This window comes from Nelumbo lutea, chromosome 1 (genome assembly GCF_056320005.1).
Source record: "Nelumbo lutea isolate HS-2025 chromosome 1, American lotus-T2T, whole genome shotgun sequence".
NCBI classification, from domain to species: domain Eukaryota; kingdom Viridiplantae; phylum Streptophyta; class Magnoliopsida; order Proteales; family Nelumbonaceae; genus Nelumbo; species Nelumbo lutea.
In genome coordinates this window covers 100,761,838-100,774,011 of record NC_142684.1, presented here as the reverse complement: position 1 = coordinate 100,774,011, position 12,174 = coordinate 100,761,838, and the positions used below count along the sequence as shown (strand labels likewise).

The 12,174-nt window shown below is 32.5% G+C and overlaps 1 pseudogene; it reads left to right on the top strand.

Annotated features, from left to right (window-relative positions):
* Window positions 1-9,890: 9,890 nt before the first annotated feature.
* Window positions 9,891-10,940, top strand: LOC148876430 (magnesium protoporphyrin IX methyltransferase, chloroplastic pseudogene; annotated as a pseudogene).
* Window positions 10,941-12,174: the final 1,234 nt, after the last annotated feature.

The window sequence follows — 12,174 nt, the reverse complement described above, 5'->3', positions numbered from 1 at the left end:
CCACGTGTGCGCTAACGGAGAATCTGCAGGAGCAAGTGTTTTAACGGAAAACGTCAAGTAACGGCCAACGTCTTGGCGGCACTAGTAATCCCCTGATTTTTCTGATTTTCTCGATTTCGTTGTATTGTCTGATTAGAATGACAGGTAACTAAAAACCGTCACATTACCGTTGGTTTGCAAGATGGGGCTCTAAGCAACGTGGCCCATTACAATAATCAGTTTCTATTTGGCGGGAACGAAACGCGTGGACCCCAGTCCCAAATTAGCCATACAGGTGCTCTTTTGTCATTTTCCGTTGCTCGTGATTGAAAGAATTTGGTTTGATTGACGGACATGCTCCGTCAGAATGGCACCCGGGCATCAAAGTTTGTGAGTGGGTCCATAACTTGACCACTTTCAAGGTGAATAGTCATCTGATTACGTACAAAACTCACTATAACTTTTTCGTATTTTCTCTTAAAACTCGCTATGATTTTTTTCATTTTCTCTTAAAGTTTGAAAAGGGAAAATGTATGATGCGGGAAACACACGTTATGGAAAGAGTTTTGACCAATCAAAACTCATCTATGAATTTTGATAAATAAATAACAGATTGGGTACGACGTTTATGATTCTATTTGACTCACATATCATATCTTTTTCATACCATAGTCAAATCCTTTCTTACCGGCCATGTCATTAATTTTTTTAAATTTATAAAATATTTTTACGACAAAATTATCCCTAACCCAAGTTCAAGCCCACACCAAGCGGGCCCAATCCAACTTAATAAATAATTAAATAATTAATTATTTAATTATTAATAATACTAAAATAACACGAATCAAAATAATAAAATAATTAATAATTAATAATTATAAATAACACAATAAAAAATGATAAAATTAATTAGTCACTTATAAGAAATATTAATATGATTGAAATTTAATAAAGTTAAAATAATTAATTAATTATTTAATATTAAAATTTACGTCTCACATTGTTAATTGGGGTCTTTGAGTAATGCATGAGAAGGTCTCTAATTGAGTTGTGATGGAGGAGACCAGTATGGCTAGAAAGTTTTTGAGAAATCATAAATGCAACATGCACAGCAGCCCATGTTTGAATACCTCGTGAAGAAAGAATGACCTATTGATTTTAATTTGCATTTTAGTTTTGCTTTTTTACTTTTTATTAATAATTAATAAAAAGTAACAGATATGCATCATATCTACACATTATCAAGGATAATCATATTTGAAGTCTAATTAAGTATCAAAGTTTTGGAGTCCAATGATGGCTTTAGCGGATAGGGCCCAAGCTAAATAACCCCTAATAAATTTGGAAGTTATATGCATATATGGTAAATATTATTATATAATATTTAAATAACAAATTTTATATTAATATATAGAAATGTTATATATTTTTTTCATACTAGGCTAGAATTAAATAGAAATTTTAATTGTAAAGAAATCATAGTATTATAATTAATACGGGCCTCTTTATTAATAGAAAATGTGCAAGCCCGAACCTGAGCTCGGCCTAACCATTGGGCCTAGATCTTGAGCCCAAGCCTAGCCCTTATATAAAGCCCCAAGCTCAAGCCGGAGCCCGAAGCCTGATCTGTACACAAAATGTCTTATTTTCATTATACTTTTATAAACTAATATTGTATTAATTTAGTAATAATTTAATAAATTAATAAACTAATTTATATTTCCTAATAGTAAATTGATATTTATTACTAATGTATATACATATATATATATAAATACTTATATTATAACATAAGTATTTTTTTGTATATGTAATAGTACCAGGGCAGGCTTATTTGAGAAATAACGAATCAGGTCGTCAGGCTACTCAGCCCATGAATAGGTCTAATTGTATATATAAACAATTGTTTACATAAAAAATCATATGAAATAAAAATTTAAACATCTTTTTCAATTTTTTTAAAAATAGACCTCTCGTAGCTTGGCTCGGTTCATGGCTTGGCCCAAGGCTCGACCCATGGACTAGCCCGGCCCACAGCACGACACGGGCCCATGCGTGCTCAAGCCATGGGCCATGTTGAACCGATCCCCAAAATTATCTCAGGGGAGGGAGGCACGACCCAAGATGCCTTGTGGGTCAGCACAACATGGCCCACACTGTGTGGGCCACATGCAGGTCATGTCATGTTAGCCCAGCACGACCCGATTCTAGGGACAAGCTGGGGAAATTTGAGGATTCCCCATCCTTGATGAGACGTGGGGTGCCTTGCCCCTAAACTCGCTAGACATTGGGGAGTGGTTGCATTGCCTTGAACCCACCTAACACTGAGGATAGGGTGGAGATGGAGTAGAGTTTCTTGAATATGGGGCAGGGACAGGGATGGGGTGCCCTGCCCTAAACCCGCCCCGTTGTCATTCCTATATAATTGTTAATTATTAGTGAAATTAATAAAAATGTTAGCTTTTGTAATTATTTTTATTTATTTAAAGTTAATCAAAATCTCATTTAAAAATAATAATAATTATTAAAGTTACTACAAATTATTAATAAAACTAAATTTATTAAAAAAATTATTCGTATTGAATTAACAATAATTAGTTTTTGTAAATCAACATTAAATGAAAAATACAATTATTAAAATTTTAAATATTAATAATAACTTTGAATACTTTTAGTTAATTAACAACAATCTTTTATTATTAATTTAATATTAATTAATAGTAAATAAAATTATTGTCTTTCAGATTTCCCGTGCATCGCACGGGTCACCGCTAGTATATATTTAAGGGAAAATAATTATAAGCACCCCCACCTAAAGAAAACCCAGTATCTAGCCCATATCAAGCGGGCCAACCCAACTTATATATATTTAAGGGAAAATAACTCTAAGCGTCCCCACCCAAAGAAAACCTGGTGTAATGAAACATCTAGGTATGTAAAATTAAATAAAAAAATACAACTAAATCCTCCATGTTCTCAAATACATAATCCTAGCATTCGATCAATTCAATATTTTGACAAAAGTAATAAATGGTAACTAAGTCAATTAAAAAATGAAATTTGCTTCCTTAATTTCTTTTGCCAAGAAATCATTGTCTATATATATTTTGTTACATAAAAATAGTATATTTTTAGTTTTTCCCATTTATAAGTTTTTCCTATTTCTAACCAAAAAATAACCTAGTGGCTATTTAAATGAGAGAAAATTTGAATGTTGAGGGAGTTTTTATAATAACAATTCATAACATATGGTCGATTTTCATAATAACAACTAGTAAAATATGACCGATTTCCATAATATTGATTCCCAATGTTTTCAACCCACTATTGATCCAATCAGTTGAATTGTTTGAACCGTCACCCAATCAAGATTCTGGGTCCAATTTTAGTAAAACTCGGAGGATGGTCAAAAACTATTTGATTCGAAGGGTTGGACATTAACTCGTTCAACCTGGTGATTGAGTCACGAGTTGCACACTAAATGTGCATGCAAAGTAGGGAAGCTATAGGTGCCTTGCCCCGCAATTTTTGCCAAAACACCTTTTTTTTGCCACAAGTTGCAATTTTTAATATTTTTATTAAAATTTTTAAATCGAATTATAATATATAAATTAAATATAAAATAATACATATATTACATGTATAACATAATTATACCTTATTTATTGATAAAATACATGTTTATACATACATGTATATACATACATATATACATGTATGTATGTATGTATGTATGTATGTATGAATTTGCATGTTGTTGATGTGGCACAATTTGACCCGTTCGACCCAAAGTGGTGACGTGCGACCTAGAGGCAAAAACGGTTCGACCTACGAGCCGATTTTTAAAACATTGTCGATTCAAAAACAATTACTACTTTTTTGCATTACCACTGCTTGGGTAGGGACAAATGGTATTCGAAAATCCAATTTAGAATTTGAGATTCAACATAATAGAATCAAATTCAGATAATTGGAATTTCATAATTAGTCAAATTTGAAAATCTTATTCATGTCATGTAAGTAGTTGAATCAATTTTGAATATTACCATATTCATTTTGATAAATATCTAAACTCAATAAATTATTTAATTATTATATATTATATATAAAATATTTAAACATTTTTTATTTATATATTTATATATTTATATACTATTTTATAAATGAAATAGTTATTATATATATTAATTACATAAAATAATTAACCTGCCAAATTTGAATCAAATTTAAAAATTAAATTTTGTGATCAGATTTGAATTCAAATAATGCCTAATTTGATTAGAATTCAATACTTGGTTATCGTCTTATAGAAATTGATGTGGAAATCTGTTTAATTGATGGCAAAAATAGTTTTGATACCTCAATAGTCCAAGAATGACAAAATTGGTCAAAATTACGATTTTACAATTTCAGTCATTATGGAAGTTTCAGGGACCGGATAGGCTCCATATTATAGGGGTTGATCATGGTAACCTATTTAACATATTACAAAATTCATTTTGACACATCGGCATGTTAAGAGAGACTAGATTGGCCTAAAGTGTGATTACACATTTTTTATCGTTAACAACTGTAATGGTGACTCTATGGGGATGGACACCATATTTTATGGGTGGATGTTGTAAAATATTTCATGGAGAGTGGAATTGGTCTTGAGACACTAGACATGTTAGGTTTCAAGCCATCCAACAATATAATTTCACATTAAAAATCTTATGATATTTCTGGAAACTGGTTAGACAATGTATTTTATGGGTAAATATGGTAACCTATTCAATATATGATAGAATTGTTTTCAAGACCTAGACATGTTAGATGGGGTCGAGCTAGTTAAAAATACAACTTCAAAATTTTGATCATTAAGGACCATTATGGTGGTTGTAACAACTAGTTAGGCATCAAATTTTATGGGTGGATAATGTAACATGTTTAACAGATAATGGAATTAATCTTGAAACGAGACACACTAGAAAGGGTCAAGTCGGACAAAATAGCAATTCCGTAGTTCCAGTTGTTAAAGGACCGTTATGATAGTTCCAAGGGTTGGATGGACATCTTCTTATAGGAGTGGATGTTGAAAATTGTTTAACAGATGGCGGTTTTAGTGGTTGAGTGGGCACCATTTATTATGCATTGATGTAGAAACTCATTTAACATATTACCGAATTAGCCTTGACACTTGAAGACGTTAGGAAAGATTGGGCAAACCAAAATTGTGATTCACAATTTTGATTGTCAAGGATTATTATGGGGGTTTTAATGGCTAGTTGGGAACTGTATTTTATGGTTGGATGTGGTAACTCATTTAATGGATTATGGGATTAGTCTCAAAACCTAGATAAGCCAGGTAGGGTGGGCTGGACAAAACTTTGATTTTGCAATTTTGACTATTAAGAATTGTTATGGTGGTTTCGACAAGGCAAATAAGTAGTGCCTTTTATGGTAGATGTGGAAACTTGTTTAATGAGTGGTAGAATTGATCTTGACACCTACACATGGCAGCCAAAACCAAGCCAACAAAAAGTGCAATTTTGTAATTTCAACTGCTAAGGACCATTATGATGGTTCCAGTGTGCCAGGAGCACACCATCTTTTATAGGTATATGCAAAAACTCATTTCATTGATGGATGAATTGGTCTCAACACCTTGACATGCCAATAAAGGTTGGAATAGAAAAACAGTGATTTTAATGTTTCAACGTAAAGGATTGTTATGGTGCTTTTCATAGCCAAATGGATACCATCTTTTAGGGATGGATGTGAAAATCTATTTAACAAATGGTGGAATTACTCTCAATACCTATGCATACCAAACAGGGTTGAGTGACCAAAAGGTGTAATTTTGCAATTTTCGCTATTAAAGACTATTATGGTGGTTTCAATGGCCAGATGTGCACTATATTTTTAAGAGTGAATGTAAAAACTCATTTCACTAATAACAGAATTGGTCTCAACATCAGCATATGTCAAGAAAGACCAAGCTAGACAAAATTACGAATTTGAAATTTTTACTGTTAAGGACTATTATTGTGGTTCCAATAGTTGGATGTGAACTATCTTTTACAAGTAGATGTGGAAACCAATTTAATGGATGGTGGAATTAGTCTTGACACTTGAACATGCTTAGTAAGGTTGTATTTGGCAAAATTACGATTTTGCAATTTCAACTGCCAATTATTGTTATGGCCAGCACGACCTGATAGTTGTCTTTATGTGTCAAAACCAATTCCACCATTCGTTAGATGGGCTTTTACATCCAACCGTAGAAAATGGTACCCATTTGATTATGAAACCACCATAGTGGTTATTAATGGTCGAAATTGTGAAATTAAAATTTTGGCGAGTCAATCTTTCTAAGCATGTTTAGGTGTCAAAACCAATTCCGTTATTTTGTAAACAAGTTTCTACAACAGTCACAAAAAGACCATACCCATCTAGCCCCTGGAGCTATCCTAATAGTCCATTATGTTCAAACTGTAATATCAAAGTTTTTGCCATCCTAAAGACCCCCACAACAATCCTTAACAGTTGAAAGTATGGAATTGTAGTTTTGGTTGGTCCAATCTTATTTGGCATGTCCAAGTGTTGGGGCTAATTCTATCATCCCTTATTTAGGTTTCTACATCCACACATAAAAGATTGTGTTCATCTGGCCATATGAACCCCCATAACAATTCTTAATTGTAATAACTACGAAATCACAATTTTTAGCGATATGACCATGTTTGGTAGTTCCATGTGTTAAGACAATCTACAACATTAGTTATACGGGGTTCCATATCCTTTAATAAAAGGTCATCATTAGATTGATAAAACTCCCTTAATAGTCCTTAACAATTTGTCTGCACACCTAGAACTGTCAGACTTGGTTGAGACATCAAATATGTGATTTCACAATTTTTACGGTTAAGAACTATTAAGGGGGTTCTAGTGGCAAGGTGGGCACCATCTTTTAAGGTTGGATGTGAAAACCTATATTACGAATGATGTAATTGGTCACAACATCATGACATGCCAAACAATGTCAAGCTGACAAAAACTCTGAATTCACAATTTCAACCATTAAAGATCATTGTTGGAATTTCAACAATTAAATAAGGACCTTCTACGAACATATGTGGAATCCGTATAATGGATGACACAATTTATGTGGGCACTTAGAACTGCGGATATATGTCATTAATAGTTCAGCTATTAAGGACTTATATGGGGTTCTGGTTATTGAATGGGTACTATCTTTTTATGGATAGATGTTATAGGGTCGAGTTGGCCAAAACTATGATTTTACACTTTCAATCATTTTAGACCGTTATAGTGTTTATGGTGGTTGGATAAGAATCATCTTTTACTTGTGGATATGGAAATCAGTATAACATATAACGTAGTTCAACACCTAAAACCATATAATACGGTCGGTTATCCTAAATTGTGATTTCACAGTTTCAATCATTAAAGATTGTTACAGAGATTTTGGCGATTGAATGGGCACCATTTTTTACTAATGGATGTGGAAATCAGTATAACATATGACATAGTTCAACACCGAAAACCATAAAATAGGGTCGGTTATCCTAAATTGTGATTTCACAGTTTCAATCATTAAGGATTATTATAAATGTTTTAGCGATTGAATGGGCAATGCCTTTTACTTGTGGATGTGGAAACCAACACAATGGAGAGTGTAGTTAGTCTCGACACTCGAAACTACAAAATAAGGTCAAGGCGGTTAAACTATAATTTCACAATTTCAATTATTAAGTGCCATTATAGGGATTCTAACAATTAGATGGGCACCATCTTTTATGGGCAAATGTGGAAACCTATATGATAGATGACATAGTTTGCTCTTGCACCTAGAACTGCCAAATAGGCGTTTCAATGATTAGATGGGGAACTTCTTCTATGAATGGATGTAGAAACCCATTTGAAGGATGAAACAACTTATCTAGCCACCTAGAATTTCCAGACATGATCGGGCCATCATAGATGTGATTTTCACAATTTTGAATGTTAGGACTACTATAGGGGTTCTAGTAGTAGAATGAGGTTCCTAGATGGGCACCATATTTTATGTATAAATGAAACCTAAACCAATAGAGATTATAGTTGGTGTCAGCACCTAAAGTTGCAAAATAAGGTTGTGTTAGGGACCATCTTTCAACTATTAAGCACCATTTTGAGGATTTTGACGATTTTATGGGCATAATATTTTATACGTGAATGTGGAAACCCATATAATAGATGACATAGTTTATACTAGCACTTGGAACTATTAGACAGGTTTGGATTAACCAAAATTATGATTTTGTTGTTTTAATCATTAAAGATTATTTTATGGGTTCTAATGACTAGATAGAGACTATAAAGACCTTTGTTTACATATGTATATAGAAATACGTTTAATGGATGGCTCAACTTGTTTGAGCACTTAGAACTGTTAGACCTGGTTTTAGGCTAGTTAAAAAAAAGTGATTTTATAGTTTTGAAAACTTTGAATTCAAAGTTTTGATTGGCCTGACTTTTCTTGATGTGTCTAGGTGTAAGACCAATTGTGCCACTAGTGAAATGAGTTTTCACATCTATCCTTAAAATATGGAGCCCATCCGGTCATTGAAACCACCATAATGGTCCTTAATAGTTAAAATTGCTAAATTGCACTGTGTGTAGGTGCTAAGCCAAATTCCATCATATATTAAATGTCTTTCTACATCCACCTCTAAAATATGATACTCATCTGACCACCAAAAGCATTGTAACGGTCCTTAAGGCTGCGTTTTGAAACAATGCAAATATGTAGAGTGTAAAATGGTCCATATAAATTGCAAAGTTGAGTTAGTTTTTCACTAACAAATTTACCTTATTACCAAACAAACTTTTAGTTGTAATGGATGCAAACACGAATTCCAATAAAGCATATGCATTTTTTATCAAAACTCCACTTGAATGCAAATTTACTTCTTTTTTATTGATGTACTTTTACATCTTATTATCAATGTAAATATGCATTGGTTTGTCATTTGTCAATGCATAAATGTAATGTTGCCAAACACAGGCAAAAGTGAATCATAGTGCAAATTTACAATGAACCGGGATTTAAACTCTATTTGCATCATTTCCAAACACAACCTAATGGTTAAAACTTTGAAATCATAGTTTTGACTAGCTTGGCCTCTATTGGCAAATCAAGGTATCAAGACCGATTCAATTATCTATGAAATAAGTTTTCACATCCAAATTTAAAATATGGTCAATATCTAGCCACTAGAACCATCACAATAATGTTTAGTAGTTAAAATTACAAAATTGTACTTTTTGTCAACTCAGTCTTGCCTAACATGTGTAGGCGTCAAGACCAAATTTACCATTTGTTAAATGGGTTTCCACATCCACCCCTAAAAGATGGTGTTTATCTGCCATTTGTGAAAGCGAAGCTTTGGTTGATCAAGCTTTGTTTGGAATGTCTAAGTGTCAAGACCAATTCCACCATCCATTAAATAGTTTTTTACGAGTTTGGCTTCAATCAAAGCAAGCCCATGCTCACACCGTTCCAACAGTCTCTCATAACCTTGCATTGGGTAGATATTCCCAATGCAAGGTTGTTCGAACAGGCTTTGCTCTGACTGAAGTCAGACTCGTTTTCTACATCTATTCATAAAAGATGATGCTTATCTGACCCCTGGAATTACCATAATGGTCCTTAACAGTTGAAACAGTGAAATTGTAATTAGGCTTGGCCTGCCCCTGCCTGGTATGTCTAGGTTTTTGGAAATTGATTAACTATATCCTTATTGTTTACATATTGTCTTAAAGTATCCCTAAGATTTTTGACAATTGTCATCATCATTAGATATTGAAGTAAAAAGGAAAAATGTCAAATTTACCCTTCATTATTTATCAAATTTTCATAGGTGATGGATCCTGACAAGTTGGAATCTCGTCGACGTTTTTTCTCTAGCAATTTGATTGTTTTACTTCCATGTTTTACAACAATTTCAAATCTAAATCAATTTATTGTCATTGCAATCACGTGATTATGTTCTTTCCCTTGACTTGAAGACTGTTTTTCCTATTTTGCATTGCTTCTCGAATTGCTAAATGTAGAACAGAGCCAGAACTGCATTTTCAAAGGTGAAATCAAATCACTCTTAGTAATTTTAAGAGAGTTTAACTTGTTTCGAGGCTATTTGTAGTAGAAGATAGATGAAGGTAAGAGTTTTTGCTTAAGGCATTATTTCAAACTTTTAGGCGAGGAGGTCAGGGGTGGGGACAAGGAAGTCATCAAGGAGTATTTCAATAAATGGGTTTTAGAGATGGAAGAAGATCTATGGAGATACCAGTGACGTGAACAAGATCCAACTTGATATTCAACTCGAGCACTCCAAGATCGTCAAGAACGTAATGAAGATGCTCACCAATGATGGCCCTCTTAAAGTTGTCATTGTATGTGATGTGGGTTGTCGAACTGGGTGCCTCGCAATTCCACTTGCCAAGGAAGGTGCAATTGTATCATCCAATGATATCTCAACTGGCATGGTTGTTGAGGTTGAGAAGCAAGCAAGAGAAGAGCTTTTGAGAGACTACATGGATGGGTCACTATGCCAATGTTGTTGAAATTTGAAGTGAGAGATTTAGAGAGATTAGATGGGAAGTATGATATGGTAATTTGCCTAGATATGTTGATACATTATCCATAGAACAAGGCAGATGAAATGATAGCACACTTGGCATCATTGGCAGAGAAGAGGTTGATACTAAGTTTTGCCCCCAAGACATTCTATAACGATATATTGAAGAGGGTAGGGGAACTTTTCTCTAGCCCATCAAAGGCAAATAAAGTTTACCTCCACACAAAGGCAGATGTAGAGAAGGCACTATAGAAGGTGGGGTGACAGATAAGAAAGAGAGGTTTGATCACAATGTAGTTTTACTTTGCAAGGTTGGTTGAGGCAATTCCTACTTAAGACAGGGAGGTTCCTTTCATTCTTCCCCTGTTTTTTAACCTCCAAGTAAATTTTATTTTTTCTATAACATGTTTGATAGTGTAGAATAACCAAAACAGAGACCATGAAATGTGAAGAAGAAGATGAACAGAGACTGTGAAGTGCCAATGAAAAGAGGTTATGTTTGGGTCTATTCCTTTATGCGAGAAAAATCATCAAACCGATACTAGTAAATGCGGATCCAATCCTCGTCCAAAGAAAAGAAAAGCTGAGAAGAAAAGAAGGCCAAGGAGCTCTTCAAGACGACCAAGCTCTAAAACGAAATGTTCCATTTCAAAAGGAAAAAAAGCTCAACTGTCAAATGTAAATAGTCTTTTGTTACAAGCGAAGATCAAAGGTAAAACATTGGGGAGTTTCATAGGATTGTTAGAAAATCCACAAAGGTTTTTATAATTTTCCTTATTTTAAAATGAAATTTAAATTGATTTTAAAATAAAATTCATGTTTAAAACTAATATTTTTGTTAGTTTTTGAGATTAGTAAAAATTGAAACTATTTAAGTATATTAAGTTTTTATTAATTTTAAATTCATTATGAAATTTAATTAACTATATAAAATTTTCTTTTTTAAGTAGAACTTAAGTTGGTTTTAAATCAATAAGAATTAATTACAAAAAATTATAATTGTTAGATAATTTTGTATTAATTTTAAATTGATATTAATTTTTAATTTATCTTATTCCTTTTATTAATTAAATTCTTTTTATTATATTAATTATTATTTTTCAATAACAAAAATTAATAATTACTTTTATTTTATTTAAGTAACTTACTAAATCATTTTTATCATGGTTAATTAATTTTTATTATTTTCAAATGGAATATAAATGGATTAAATTTTAAATGGAAGTAGATTTTTTAGCACAATAATATATTCTTGAATATCTCAATTCCAATATAATTAATCTTTACTAATGCTTACAGTTTAATGAAAATATATTTTTAATATTGATATTGATCAAAATATATTTATTGTATATATATATATATATATAGTTAAATTTAAATGGATGTATATAGAAGGTTAATGCACTTTATGCAATTTAATAGAGTAATGGAGATGAGAGAGAATTAGTGGCATGAGTTATTGAAGGAAAGTTAATGACATAATTAATGAGGAGAGATTATTAAAAGAGTTAATGGGAAAGAGGAGAAAGAGAGGGAGGGAGGGAGAGTTAGTGGTGTTTTAATGAGG